The sequence below is a fragment of the Crotalus tigris genome, unplaced genomic scaffold (assembly GCF_016545835.1).
Source record: "Crotalus tigris isolate CLP2741 ecotype Arizona unplaced genomic scaffold, ASM1654583v1 scf7180000024167.7108832, whole genome shotgun sequence".
NCBI lineage: Eukaryota > Metazoa > Chordata > Lepidosauria > Squamata > Viperidae > Crotalus > Crotalus tigris.
Window position 1 is genome coordinate 3,931,197 of NW_024100417.1, and position 16,738 is coordinate 3,947,934.

Consider the following 16,738-nt stretch of genomic DNA (forward strand, 5'->3'; position numbering starts at 1 on the left):
GCCCATCAGCTGACAGAAACAAAGCAGATGGGCAGGAGCTAAAGGCAAAGAGCAAATTCCTTTAATCCCGATTTGTAGTGATCATGCATTCAATTTTGGCAAAGCCATTGCATTTCTGCCTCTAGAAAGCAGAGATGTGGCTACAGGATTTCCTAGATGTGGTAATAGCTTCCAGCTCTCAATTTAAAGGATTATAACCTTCAGATGGAGGTGGACTATAGAGTGGAAGTGTAAAAACTGGGGGGGGGAATAAATAAAGGATCTCATGAACTTTCCTACAGTTTGATAATAGGGCAACATAGCTGGAAGTCAGCAAAATGGGAAAGGCTGCCTTAGTCTATTTCTAATGACTATAGAATAACAGTTTTTTTTCTCTCTCATCTTTTCTGCTTGGGATTTTTCTTGGTGTATTTTGAAATGCTGTGTTCAAAAAAGAGAAGGATAACTGGGAAACACAATTCAAGTAGTCACCATTTCTCTTCAATAGCAAGACTCACTTGTTCTCAGAGAAGACCCGAGACCACTTGACCTTGTACTATGAGAGAAGAAGCTGTGAAAAGAAAAATCTTCATCAAGTCCAGTCCAAGTCTCGAATAAATAAAATAGAGACTGCTTTTGAAAGATGGTTCTTGTTTATTGAAGAGCAGAACCACAACAGCATGCGATTCTGGGAAAGCTGACAAAACGCAGCTGGGAGTGGTAGGCCTTTATACCTCCTTTGGGTTTTGTATTTGAGATTCTTCCTGTTCCTGTGTCATGAACTTTGACCTGAGGTTCAATGTGCCCTTTTGGTATTCTAACAGTGATGAGTTAATCCTATTATGTCCTAAAGGTCATGTCCTGCTTCTCTGGAGCTGTGGCTGATAGCTTTGTCCTGTGTTGGATTTTTGGGTGAGGGGTTGCTGGTTCTAATCCTATCACTCTGCTGTTGTTAGCTTCAAATCTTGCTCCAAGGTATTTCGAAAAATCCTGTCTTGAATGGGCTTCTGCAGGTAGTATTTGCTCATGAATATTCTGCCCCCTTTTTTAATATCCCCCAAAATATTTCCTTCTCTAGGAGGGTGGATAGGTGCTGTAATGTATTGATGTGAATTACTTGGAAATGTTAAAAAGAAACAGTCATAAGACTCTCAGTTAAGTGCCAGACTTTCTGTCTACATGCTAATTAATTTGTGTAAAAGCGGGAACTAATACCTGAATCCTATTGGCCACTGCCTAGTTGCTGAGTGTATAAATAGGGTGGATTGGCAGTTATCCAGGCTTCTGTCTAAACCTTTAATGAAGAGTTGTTATTGCACTGCTGCCTCGTCAATGCCTCACCGATCACTGAACACAACAGTGGCGATGAAGGTGGCATGTGCTGCCAACCTTGAAGAGCTGAGTCACTAAGGGGGTAAGCCAAGTGACAACACCTTGGTTGGACCACATCCCCCCTTCCTGCCAGTACGAAAAGGAGGAAGAGTGCTCCCAAGGAACCGTCCCTGGGAGATTAAAAGAAGCCTTGGCAGCACAAGGCATTGCGAAGCCGAAAACACCAAAAAAACTCACCATGGCCAAACTCGGGAAACTCTCAGAATTTGACATCGCACATCCAGAGACGTGGAGCTCGTACGTCACGAGAGTCGAGAATTACTTAAGAGTCAACCAAGTTTGTGAAAATGGCTTGAAGGTTGCAACGCTGCTGTGCATTTGTGGCCAGGTGACGTTCGAAGTCGCTGAAAACTTAGTCACTCCAGCTCTGCTTGAGTCCATTGCTTATTCCAAACTCAAAAAAAATGCTCAAAGAACACTTTGAGCCGAAGCTATTGGTCATCACCTGGAGGCACGCCTTCAAACGAAGAGACCAACGACCGGGCAAGTTGGCTGATGAAGCTGCCCTTCATCAAGTGGCCTGACCCTGTGAATTCAAAGACCTCGAGGAGTGACTGCAAGACCACTTAGTGTGCGGGTTGAGAAGCAGGGAACTCCAACAGAAATTGTTCGTGAAAGAGACTATTTCGTTCCAAGATGCCCTAAGGGAGATCACACAGCCGAAGAAGCTACCGGGGAGCCGTCAAGGCCTTATGGCTCTCCAGGAGCACTCCCTGCACAGAGGCATCCACCAGGAGTTTGCACAAACCCACTTGCATAAGCTACCACAATCAAGAAATATGTGAAGGTTGTTTGAAATAATGCTGCCAGCCATGAACACATTTTCAAAGGGGATCGTTCCAATTAATGTGTGATTTTAAAAATTCACACATTTAAACTGTGGTTAATACATTTGATTAATCATTGTGCCAATTAATGGTATAATGCTTTCAGCTCCACTTTCAAGTTGCCTTCTTTTTAATTAGATAGGAAAGGAATATTTTAACCACATTTGCAAATTTAAAATGAATGTTACCTATATTTTATGCTTTAGCTATGCCAACCTCACTTCTGGAAGATTCAATTAACTCTTATTTGATTACTACCTTAAATGGCTTCAAAAAAAACCCATGCCTCAGTACAATGCAAATACAATACAAAATTGTCTTTTATCCAAAAATATTCTTGGTTCTCATGTGCCAATGACATGCAAATTATTGTTCTTGGCTTACATTGGTATCACCCAAAGCTTTTCCACCTATTGAAGGTGGAATTGATTGTCATTGGTTGTACTGAGATAATCCAGAGTACAATAGCAATAGCACTTATATACCACTTCATAGTGCTTTAGGGGCCTCTCTAAGCAATTTACAGAATCAGCATATTGCCTCCAACAATCTGGGTCCTCATTTTACCGATCTTGGAAGGATAGAAGGCTGAGTCAACCTTGACCCAGTCAAGATCAAACTGTTGGCAGTGAACAGAGTCAACCTGCAATACTGCATTCTATTTTTTTCAGTTTCAAGTTTTTTATTGATTTTAGAATATTACATTTACATATTTGAAAAGTAGCATGGCGGCTGAGCACAGTAATTCCGTTACATTTGAATATCATCAGTACAAATCTCAAATTATTACAATAAACTAATTCCCTCTCTTTCCCCCATGATATCTACTGTCATGTTCAAACCAACACAGTTCTTATTCTATTAATCAAACAAAAATACCTTTCTAATATTCATCAATAATTTTCAGTTTATACATATCATTAATTTGACATTCCACCTTTTAGACAATAACCTAGTAAGTTTTTTTTAACTTTAATTTGCCATTGATATTTAAGTTTAACGTTTAATCTTTATCATTTCCAGGTTTTAAATGATCCCAGTTTCTAAGTCTCCTATCTCACATTTGCTAATATTTTTTTTTTCTTGTCTTCCTTCTACTTTCTTCCTTTCCAGAAAAAGAAAAAAAAGTAAAAATAAACCACCAACATTTATACCACAAACCCATATACAAATTTAATTATTAGTACTTATACTTTTAAATTTTACTTAACCTTTGTCTCAACTCATAACAATAGCTTAAATTCAAATCTTAATTTTTTATAGACATTCAGATTACATTTAGTATTTAATTTTTCCAAATTTTTAATTAAACACAATTCCTTTATCCTGATTGCTCTTACATTCTAATATTTAAAATACACACCTTATATATAAATTCTACCATCTATCTTACCCATCTAATGACAACATAACATTCTTATTTCAACATATTTCTAGATTTTATATGACCAAAATTTTCTTTATCTCAAATTGTTACAGTGTCTTGTGTTCAGAATACATATTCTATCTATTTAGATATATTCTATTTTAGATCTCTTATATAGATCAGAACCCCAATCTTTTTTAATCTTATTCTGGCTTTTTAACTCTGCCAGGTCATTTTTCGTATTTTTGCCTTTAAATCATCAAAAAAATCTCCTTGTGCAATACTGCATTCTAACCATTGTGCCGCCATGGCTCAGTAATAGAAAGCAATAATACTGAGTACATTATTTGTTCAAGTAGATTGCTTCCTCAAATACATAACTCTCTCCATTGCAATAAGTTCCATTTTGGAAATGCTCAGTTTAGTTATTGGCTTGGTTGGGAATCTGCAGACAGTATTGTCTGGCACAGAAAGAGAGAAGATTTGGCTAACAGAGCTAATGTTTGCAATTCACTCCAATTCAACAGGTGCCAGTACCATGATGTGAATACATAAATAGCTCTGAGATAGCAAAATTGGCAACATTATTAAGCATCTTCTGACTTTTGTAAAGGACACCCTTGTTCTCTAGTCACGGAGCAAGTTGCTGCTGCTGCTATGCCTGTAGCACAGGTTCCATATCCTTTGGCACAGTCTAGCTCAGGAGACAATCATATGCCTAGAGAGGAAACCTTATTCTGCTCTCATTCAGAAATCCAACTGATCTGACATTGTTAAATTCATATAATTATTTCAAATTGTCTTAAGTCAAGAATGCTTTATTGTATTACAGAGATGTTATTGTGTTATAGAGAAGGCAAACAGGAGCGATTCTGACTCACATATAAAGTAGCATCAAGACGAATGCATATTCCCCATCACCAGTGTTCATGGGATGTGGTAAAAAAATTTAGAAAGGCAGCCCTGATGCTGTAATTGAGGCACTACCTATTTTTATGTGTACCACAATAAAAGTTGTTGGTTGTTTCAGATGAGAAGGTAGTCAGAGATGATAAAATGGCAAGAAATGTCATGATAAGTTAAAAAAAGGTTGTAGCTTAATTGGTATAGACTGTTATTGATATTTGGTTACCACATTTACATAATGAAGGATCCCAGAATGCCAGTTCATGCAAAGCACTCTAGGACAGTGGTTCTCAACCTTTTTAATGCCACGACCCCCAACCAGTCATAAGTCAAGGACTACCCAACCGGTCATAAGTCGAGGACTTTCCCTGCCCGGGAGCGCCACACATGCATGGTGCCGACCCCTGTGCCAGCCGAGGCATAGCTGGCAAGCGGCAGAGACAGAGCAGGCCAACCACGGGCAGGGCCACCAGCTGGCCCAGCCCAAGGGAGGTAAGGCACCCGCCAGGCCCCATGCACGCCAGCAACCCTCCCTGCGCCCGCCGGCCTCCCACCTCCCACTCCTGGCCCTCTTTTACTTAAATTTTTAGTAGTTGCTCAGCAGGGAGGGGTGGAAACTTCCAGACAGCTCGCCTTCGCTGCAGACAACTTGCAGCACCGTTTGCAGAATGGGACTTTTGGCGGGCTCAGCAGGGCAGAGACAGCCTGGACAATTCCTATTGGCTTTTGAAAGCCAATAAAAGTAGACTCTATTCAAGAGAGTCTATTCTATTGGCTTTCAAAAGCCAATAGAATAAAAGGGAGTAGCACAGCTAAGGAAAAGGGGGGGAAATGCTGGACTGCATTGTTTGGCGACCCCCATGAAATGGTCATTCGACCCCAAATGGGGTCCCGACCCACAGGTTGAGAACCACTGCTCTAGGAGATCTTGAGATTAGGTTGGTCCCCAGCTTGGCTAATGCTTGTCCTAATGGATCTGTGCTACTAGATCTGGGTCTATTTTTCTACAAAATAGGCCATTCCCAATCTGAATCTCTTCTTTATATGTTTATTTTGATATGATAACAGAGTGTGACAAAATTAAATGTTGCAAAACAACTGTTTATCATTTTTACCAATTTCAGATGATTTTTAGGCTGTAAGTGACTGAAGTGAAAAGTTACAGCTATTAATGTGAATAGGACAATTACTATGCCCACCTTTTCTGTTCCAGGGCTTGCTCTATGAAACATACAGATGCTTTAATCTCCTGTCAGTCACCCAGAGTCCTGGAAGCAAGACAAGTGGCTATATAAGTCATTTACATAAATAAGCGGCAGGCACAGTTAAGAGGGCTGCAGAGATGTGGAGAAGATCACAAGATACTCATGAACCTCTGCCACTGCAAAATTGCTCAAAACAGGAGGGAAAGCAGCCTCCAACCTGCCTTTGCCTCACAATCCAGGTGCTATTGCCAGGTGATCTCCCTGTGAACCGCAAGGAAAGAAAGTGAGGTAGATCAGAATTTATGAGACAAAAAGCTCTTGAACATGCATATGGAATAGGGTTTGTGAGGGAGGAAGCCACTTTTGTCTCCTAAGGCTGCTTAGCCAACATACAGGGAGACAGCAGGGCAACGGAATGGGGCAACTCATCATGGCCAACTTGCTGTGGCCAACTCGTCATGGCCAACTCTCTAAGACCAACTCACCATGGCCAACTTGCTGTGGGACAACTTGCCACAGCCAACTCACAATGGGACAAAATAAATTAAACTTAAAAATAAATAAATAAATATTTTAATTTTTGCCATTCACATTTCATTCTGTCCTTCCTTTTGCATCCTTTCTTTAACGATTCTATTCCAACATTTGATATTAGTGTAACCCTTCTCCTGCAGTGAATTGTCCTGCAGCAAGTTGTCTGTGGCGAGTTGTCCTGCAGTGAGTTGGTTATGATGAGTTGGCTATGGTGAGTTGGCCACTGCATGGCAAGTTGGTCACAGTGAATTGTCATAGATCTGCAGGGCCAATGCTCTTGCTTCCTTCCCCCCACTAAAGGTTGTGTGAATTATTGGCCAAGTTCACAAAGTACTTCACCTTAGAAAGACATTTGGTATTGCTTTAGCTTAGTCACAGTGGCTTATCTATACTTGAAAGGGAAAAGTCAATTTGGACAGCATACAAGTGCATTTATCATACCAATTGGCACCTCCTTGGAAAAAGAATGCAGCTTCTTCAATTGTGATGGGAGGGTCCTGTGTGACCCAAACTATTGTTGAGTTCAGCACTGTCTTTTAGCCTGTTGTGGAGAAGGGGACCATTATCAGCATGGCATGCTTTAATGTATGCAAAAAACTGTCAGTGGAAGTTCCTGCATCCTGATTGTTATCCCACAACCAAAACTTGCTGGGGAAAATGTGTAACTGTGCAGGGGACACTGAAATGGACACTAGCAATAGATTCGGAGCCCATGGGAATGGTTAGGAGAGTGCATTTTTTAAAGCTTGTCTTATCTATGTTTCCTGGTGAAATACATGGGAAAATCCCATTGGCAGAAAACCCAAGTAGGGTTAGGAATAGGTCTCCAAGAATTCATAGAGCAAAATGAAACCCACCAATGGATTCAGAGCCCATGGGAATGGTTAGGAGGATGCAAACATGTCAAGCCTGCCTTATCTAAATTCCCTGGTAAAATAAATGGAAAAACCCCTTTGGGGTCAAATCCACAGAGAGTTAGGATTAGGTCTCTATGATTTAGAAGACAAAAATGGCCTTTGCCCATGGTTTGGTTAGGAGGGTGCAAACATTTCAAGCCTACATTATGTTTTCCTGTAAAATACATGGCAAAATCCCTCCTCCACTTAGGATTACAGTTAGGTCTCCATGATTTCCTAGAACAAAATTGACATCACCAACAGATTGCGAGCCGATGGCTTTGGTTAGTAGGATGCAAACTTTCCAACCCTGCCTTATCTACATTGCCAAGTAAAGTACATGGGAAAAATTCCATTGGCGGGAAAAACACACACAAGGTTAGGGTTAGGTCTCAATGAATTTGTAGAGCAAAATGGACCCCAACAAGAGATTTGGAGCCCCTGGGAATGGTTAGGAGGGCACAATCTTTCCAAGCCTGGCTTATCTACATTTTCTGTTGAAATACATGGGAAAATTCAATTGGCGGGAAAACCCACTTAGCTTTAAGGTTAGTTCTCCATGAATTTGTAGAGCGAAATGGACACCACCAATGGATTCTGATACTATGGGTATTATAAAGAGGGCACATACTTACCGAGTCTGCCTTATCTATGTTTCCTGGTGAAACACATGGGAAAATAGCATTGGTGGTAAAAGCCACTTAGGCTTGGGGTTAACCTGGCAGGCTTAGAAAGTATGTGCACTGCTAACCATATCCATTGTCTTGAAATCCTTTGCTGGTGTCCATTTCGATCTATAAATTCACAGAGACCTAATCCTAACCCAAAGTGGGATTTCCCACCAATGGAATTTTCCCATGTATTTCAACAGGAAACGTAGATAATGCAGTCTTAACAAAAATGCACTTTCCTAACCATTTGCAGGGGCTCTGAATCAGTTGGTCATCTCCATTTCGCTTTACCAATTCATAGAGACCTAACCCTAACCCTAATTGGGTTTTTACGCCACTGGGATTTTCCCATGTATTTCAATAGGAAACCTAGATAAGACAGGCTTGGAAAGTATGTACCAACTTAACCATACCCATGTACTCCAAATCCGTTGGTGGTGTCCATTTTCCTTTATGAATGCACGGAAACCTAACCTTAAGAATAAGTGAGTTTTGCAGCCAAATGGTCCTTCCCATGTATTTCACCAAGAAACATAGACAAGGCAGGTTTAAAAAAAAAGTATTCTCTTGACTATTGCCATAGGCCCAGATTCCGTTGGTGGTGTCCATTTCTCATTATGAATTCATAGAGACCTAACCCTAACCCTAAGCGTGTTTTTTCTGTCAGTGAGATTTCCCCAGGTATTTCACAAGGACATGTAGATAAGGAAGGCTTCAAAATTATACACCTAACATAATTATAGCTTTAACCATACCCATGGGCTTCAAATCCATTATTGATGTCAATTTCAATGTAGAAAATCATGTAAAACAAACCATAACCCTAAGGAGATTTTACGCCAATGGGATTTTCCCATGTATCTTATCAGGAAACATAGATAGGACAGCCTAGAAAAGTGCGCCCCTAACCATACCCAACTACTCCGAATTTGTTGGCGATGTCCTATTTGCTCTATGAGTTCATGGTGATCTAACCCTAACCTAAGTGGAATTTTCCTCCAATGGTATTTTCCCATGTATTTTACCAGGAAACATAGAAAGTGCAGTCAAGAAAAGTAAGTGCCGCCCTAACCATACTTAAGCATTCCGAATTTGTTGGCGATGTCCATTTTCCTATATGAGTTGATGGTGACCTAAACCTCACCCTAAGTGGAATTTTTCTCCAATGGTATTTTCCCATGTATTTTACCAGGAAATATAGATAGGTCTGTCTAGAAAAGTCAGAGGCCTCCTAACCATACCCAAGTACACTGAATTTGTTGGTTATGTCCATTTTGCTATACGAGTTGATGGTGACCTAACCATAACCCTAAGTGGAATTTTTCTCCAATGATATTTTCCCATGTATTTTACAAGGAAACATAGAAAGTGCAGTCAAGAAAAGTAAGTGCCCCGCTAACTACACCCAAGCACTCCAAATTTGTTGGCAATGTCCATTTTGCTATACGAGATCATGGGGATCTAACCCTAACCCTAAGTGGAATTTTCCTCCAATTGTATTTTCCCATGTATTTTGCCAGGAAATATAGATAGGCCTGCCTACAAAACTCAGACGCCTCCTAACCATACCCAAGTACACCGAATTTGTTGGTTATGTCCATTTTGCTATACGAGTTGATGGTGACCTAACCATAACCCTAAGTGGAATTTTTCTCCAATGATATTTTCCCATGTATTTTACAAGGAAACATAGAAAGTGCAGTCAAGAAAAGTAAGTGCCCCGCTAACTACACCCAAGCACTCCAAATTTGTTGGCAATGTCCATTTTGCTATACGAGATCATGGGGATCTAACCCTAACCCTAAGTGGAATTTTCCTCCAATTGTATTTTCCCATGTATTTTGCCAGGAAATATAGATAGGCCTGCCTACAAAACTCAGACGCCTCCTAACCATACCCAAGTACACCGAATTTGTTGGTTATGTCCATTTTGCTATACGAGTTCATGGTGACCTAACCCTAACCCTAAGTGGAATTTCTCAACAATGGGATTTTCCCATGTATTTTAACAGGAAACATAGAAAGTGCAGTCAAGAAAAGTAAGTGCCCCCCTAACTACACACAAGCACTTCAAATTTGTTGACGATGTCCATTTTGCTATACGAGTTCATGGTGACCTAACCCTAACCCTAAGTGGAATTTTTCTACAATGGGATTTTCCCATGTATTTTAACAGGAAACATAGATAAGCCTGCCTAGAAAGGTAAGTGCCCTCCTAACCATACCCAAGCACTCCGAATTTCTTGGCGATGTCCATTTTGCTATATGAGTTCATGGTGACCTAACCCTAAGTGGAATTTTCCTCCAATTGTATTTTCCCATGTATTTTCCCAGGAAACATAGAAAGTGCAGTCAAGAAAAGTAACTGCCCCCCTAACTACACACAAGCACTCTGAATTTGTTCACGATGTCCATTTTGCTATACGAGTTGATAGTGACCTAACCCTAACCCTAAGTGGAATTTTTCTCCAATGATATTTTCCCATGTATTTTGCCAGGAAATAGAGATAGGCCTGCCTAGAAAAGTCAGAGGCCTCCTAACCATACCCAAGTACACCGAATTTCTTGGTTATGTCCATGTTGCTATACGAGTTCATGGTGACCTAACCCTAACCCTAAGTGGAATTTTCCTCCAATGGGATTTTCCCATGTATTTTACCAGAAAACATAGAAAGTGCAGTCAAGAAAAGTAAGTGCCCCCCTAACTACACACAAGCACTCCAAATTTGTTGACGATGTCCATTTTGCTATACGAGTTCATGGTGACCTAACACTAACCCTAAGTGGAATTTTTCTCCAATGGGATTTTCCCATGTATTTTCCCAGGAAACATAGAAAGTGCAGTCAAGAAAAGTAACTGCCCCCCTAACTACACACAAGCACTCTGAATTTGTTCACGATGTCCATTTTGCTATACGAGTTGATGGTGACCTAACCCTAACCCTCAGTGGAATTTTTCTCCAATGGTATTTTCCCATGTATTTTGCCAGGAAATATAGATAGGCCTGCCTAGAAAAGTCAGAGGCCTCCTAACCATACCCAAGCACTCCGAATTTCTTGGTTATGTCCATTTTGCTATACGAGTTCATGGTGACCTAACCCTAACCCTAACCCTAAGAGGAATTTTCCTCCAATGGTATTTTCCCATGTATTTTACCAGGAAACATAGAAAGTGCAGTCAAGAAAAGTAAGTGCCCCCCTAACTACACCCAAGCACTCCAAATTTTTTGGCGATGTCCATTTTGCTATATGAGTTCATGGGGATCTAACCCTAACCCTAAGTGGAATTTTCCTCCAATGGGATTTTCCAATGTATTTTACTAAAAAACATAGAAAGTGCAGTCAAGAAAAGTAAGTGCCCCCCTAAATACACACAAGCACTCCAAATTTGTTGACGATATCCATTTTGCTATACGAGTTCATGGTGACCTAACCTAACCCTAAATGGAATTTTTCCCCAATGGGATTTTCCCATGTATTTTACCAGGAAACATAGATAAGCCTGCCTAGAAAAGTGAGTGCCCTCCTAAGCATACCCAAACACCCCGAATTTCTTGGCAATGTCCATTTTGCTATATGAGTTCATGGTGACCTAACCCTAACCCTAAGTGGAATTTTCCTCCAATTGTATTTTCCCAGGTATTTTACCAGGAAACATAGAAAGTGCAGTCAAGAAAAGTAAGTGCCCGCCTAACTACACACAAGCACTCCGAATTTGTTGACGATGTCCATTTTGCTATACGAGTTCATGGTGACCTAACACTAACCCTAAGTGGAATTTTTCTCCAATGGGATTTTCCCATATATTTTACCAGGAAACATAGAGAGGCCTGCCTAGAAAAGTAAGTGCCCTCCTAACCATACCCAAGCACTCCGAATTTCTTGGCGATGTCCATTTTGCTATATGAGTTCATGACGACCTAAACCTAACCCTAACTGGAATTTTCCTCCAATGGGATTTTACCATGTATTTTCCCAGGAAACATAGAAAGTGCAGTCAAGAAAAGTAACTGCCCCCCTAACTACACACAAGCACTCTGAATTTGTTCACGATGTCCATTTTGCTATACGAGTTGATAGTGACCTAACCCTAACCCTAAGTGGAATTTTTCTCCAATGGTATTTTCCCATGTATTTTGCCAGGAAATATAGATAGGCCTGCCTAGAAAAGTCAGAGGCCTCCTAACCATACCCAAGCACTCCGAATTTCTTGGTTATGTCCATTTTGCTATACGAGTTCATGGTGACCTAACCCTAACCCTAACCCTAAGAGGAATTTTCCTCCAATGGTATTTTCCCATGTATTTTACCAGGAAACATAGAAAGTGCAGTCAAGAAAAGTAAGTGCCCCCCTAACTACACCCAAGCACTCCAAATTTTTTGGCGATGTCCATTTTGCTATATGAGTTCATGGGGATCTAACCCTAACCCTAAGTGGAATTTTCCTCCAATGGGATTTTCCAATGTATTTTACTAGAAAACATAGAAAGTGCAGTCAAGAAAAGTAAGTGCCCCCCTAAATACACACAAGCACTCCAAATTTGTTGACGATATCCATTTTGCTATACGAGTTCATGGTGACCTAACCCTAACCCTAAATGGAATTTTTCTACAATGGGATTTTCCCATCTATCTTACCAGGAAACATAGATAAGCCTGCCTAGAAAAGTGAGTGCCCTCCTAAGCATACCCAAACACCCCGAATTTCTTGGCAATGTCCATTTTGCTGTATGAGTTCATGGTGACCTAACCCTAACCCTAAGTGGACTTTTCCTCCAATTGTATTTTCCCAGGTATTTTACCAGGAAACATAGAAAGTGCAGTCAAGAAAAGTAACTGCCCCCCTAACTACACACAAGCACTCCGAATTTGTTGACGATGTCCATTTTGCTATACGAGTTCATGGTGACCTAACACTAACCCTAAGTGGAATTTTTCTCCAATGGTATTTTCCCATGTATTTTGCCAGGAAATATAGATAGGCCTGCCTACAAAAGTCAGAGGCCTCCTAACCATACCCAAGTACACCGAATTTCTTGGTTATGTCCATTTTGCTATACGAGTTCATGGTGACCTAACCCTAACCCTAAGAGGAATTTTCCTCCGATGGTATTTTCCCATGTATTTTACCAGGAAACATAGAAAGTGCAGTCAAGAAAAGTAAGTGCCCCCCTAACTACACCCAAGCACTCCAAATTTTTTTGGCGATGTCCATTTTGCTATATGAGTTCATGGGGATCTAACCCTAACCCTAAGTGGAATTTTCCTCCAATGGGATTTTCCCATCTATCTTACCAGGAAACATAGATAAGCCTGCCTAGAAAAGTGAGTGCCCTCCTAAGCATACCCAAACACCCCGAATTTCTTGGCAATGTCCATTTTGCTGTATGAGTTCATGGTGACCTAACCCTAACCCTAAGTGGACTTTTCCTCCAATTGTATTTTCCCAGGTATTTTACCAGGAAACATAGAAAGTGCAGTCAAGAAAAGTAACTGCCCCCCTAACTACACACAAGCACTCCGAATTTGTTGACGATGTCCATTTTGCTATACGAGTTCATGGTGACCTAACACTAACCCTAAGTGGAATTTTTCTCCAATGGTATTTTCCCATGTATTTTGCCAGGAAATATAGATAGGCCTGCCTACAAAAGTCAGAGGCCTCCTAACCATACCCAAGTACACCGAATTTCTTGGTTATGTCCATTTTGCTATACGAGTTCATGGTGACCTAACCCTAACCCTAAGAGGAATTTTCCTCCGATGGTATTTTCCCATGTATTTTACTAGAAAACATAGAAAGTGCAGTCAAGAAAAGTAAGTGCCCCCCTAACTACACACAAGCACTCCAAATTTGTTGACGATGTCCATTTTGCTATACGAGTTCATGGTGACCTAACCTAACCCTAAATGGAATTTTTCCCCAATGGGATTTTCCCATGTATTTTACCAGGAAACATAGATAAGCCTGCCTAGAAAAGTGAGTGCCCTCCTAAGCATACCCAAACACCCCGAATTTCTTGGCAATGTCCATTTTGCTATATGAGTTCATGGTGACCTAACCCTAACCCTAAGTGGAATTTTCCTCCAATTGTATTTTCCCATGTATTTTACCAGGAAACATAGAAAGTGCAGTCAAGAAAAGTAAGTGCCCCCCTAACTACACACAAGCACTCCGAATTTGTTGACGATGTCCATTTTGCTATACGAGTTCATGGTGACCTAACACTAACCCTAAGTGGAATTTTTCTCCAATGGGATTTTCCCATATATTTTACCAGGAAACATAGAGAGGCCTGCCTAGAAAAGTAAGTGCCCTCCTAACCATACCCAAGCACTCCGAATTTCTTGGCGATGTCCATTTTGCTATATGAGTTCATGACGACCTAAACCTAACCCTAAGTGGAATTTTTCTCCAATGGGATTTTCCCATGTATTTTCCCAGGAAACATAGAAAGTGCAGTCAAGAAAAGTAACTGCCCCCCTAACTACACACAAGCACTCTGAATTTGTTCACGATGTCCATTTTGCTATACGAGTTGATGGTGACCTAACCCTAACCCTAAGTGGAATTTTTCTCCAATGGTATTTTCCCATGTATTTTGCCAGGAAATATAGATAGGCCTGCCTACAAAAGTCAGAGGCCTCCTAACCATACCCAAGTACACCGAATTTCTTGGCAATGTCCATTTTGCTATACGAGTCCATGGTGACCTAACCCTAACCCTAAGAGGAATTTTCCTCCGATGGTATTTTCCCATGTATTTTACCAGGAAACATAGAAAGTGCAGTCAAGAAAAGTAAGTGCCCCCCTAACTACACCCAAGCACTCCAAATTTTTTTGGCGATGTCCATTTTGCTATATGAGTTCATGGGGATCTAACCCTAACCCTAAGTGGAATTTTCCTCCAATGGGATTTTCCCATCTATCTTACCAGGAAACATAGATAAGCCTGCCTAGAAAAGTGAGTGCCCTCCTAAGCATACCCAAACACCCCGAATTTCTTGGCAATGTCCATTTTGCTGTATGAGTTCATGGTGACCTAACCCTAACCCTAAGTGGACTTTTCCTCCAATTGTATTTTCCCAGGTATTTTACCAGGAAACATAGAAAGTGCAGTCAAGAAAAGTAACTGCCCCCCTAACTACACACAAGCACTCCGAATTTGTTGACGATGTCCATTTTGCTATGCGAGTTCATGGTGACCTAACCGTAACCCTAAGTAGACTTTTCCTCCAATTGTATTTTCCCAGGTATTTTACCAGGAAACATAGAAAGTGCAGTCAAGAAAAGTAACTGCCCCCCTAACTACACACAAGCACTCCGAATTTGTTGACGATGTCCATTTTGCTATACGAGTTCATGGTGACCTAACACTAACCCTAAGTGGAATTTTTCTCCAATGGTATTTTCCCATGTATTTTGCCAGGAAATATAGATAGGCCTGCCTACAAAAGTCAGAGGCCTCCTAACCATACCCAAGTACACCGAATTTCTTGGTTATGTCCATTTTGCTATACGAGTTCATGGTGACCTAACCCTAAGAGGAATTTTCCTCCGATGGTATTTTCCCATGTATTTTACTAGAAAACATAGAAAGTGCAGTCAAGAAAAGTAAGTGCCCCCCTAACTACACACAAGCACTCCAAATTTGTTGACGATGTCCATTTTGCTATACGAGTTCATGGTGACCTAACCTAACCCTAAATGGAATTTTTCCCCAATGGGATTTTCCCATGTATTTTACCAGGAAACATAGATAAGCCTGCCTAGAAAAGTGAGTGCCCTCCTAAGCATACCCAAACACCCCGAATTTCTTGGCAATGTCCATTTTGCTATATGAGTTCATGGTGACCTAACCCTAAGTGGAATTTTCCTCCAATTGTATTTTCCCATGTATTTTACCAGGAAACATAGAAAGTGCAGTCAAGAAAAGTAAGTGCCCCCCTAACTACACACAAGCACTCCGAATTTGTTGACGATGTCCATTTTGCTATACGAGTTCATGGTGACCTAACACTAACCCTAAGTGGAATTTTTCTCCAATGGGATTTTCCCATATATTTTACCAGGAAACATAGAGAGGCCTGCCTAGAAAAGTAAGTGCCCTCCTAACCAGACCCAAGCACTCCGAATTTCTTGGCGATGTCCATTTTGCTATATGAGTTCATGACGACCTAAACCTAACCCTAACTGGAATTTTCCTCCAATGGGATTTTACCATGTATTTTCCCAGGAAACATAGAAAGTGCAGTCAAGAAAAGTAAGTGCCCCCCTAACTACACCCAAGCACTCCAAATTTTTTGGCGATGTCCATTTTGCTATATGAGTTCATGGGGATCTAACCCTAACCCTAAGTGGAATTTTCCTCCAATGGGATTTTCCAATGTATTTTACTAGAAAACATAGAAAGTGCAGTCAAGAAAAGTAAGTGCCCCCCTAAATACACACAAGCACTCCAAATTTGTTGACGATATCCATTTTGCTATACGAGTTCATGGTGACCTAACCCTAACCCTAAATGGAATTTTTCTACAATGGGATTTTCCCATCTATTTTACCAGGAAACATAGATAAGCCTGCCTAGAAAAGTGAGTGCCCTCCTAAGCATACCCAAACACCCCGAATTTCTTGGCAATGTCCATTTTGCTATATGAGTTCATGGTGACCTAACCCTAACCCTAAGTGGAATTTTCCTCCAATTGTATTTTCCCATGTATTTTACCAGGAAACATAGAAAGTGCAGTCAAGAAAAGTAAGTGCCCCCCTAACTACACACAAGCACTCCGAATTTGTTGACGATGTCCATTTTGCTATACGAGTTCATGGTGACCTAACACTAACCCTAAGTGGAATTTTTCTCCAATGGGATTTTCCCATATATTTTACCAGGAAACATAGAGAGGCCTGCCTAGAAAAGTAAGTGCCCTCCTAACCATACTCAAGCACTCCGAATTTCTT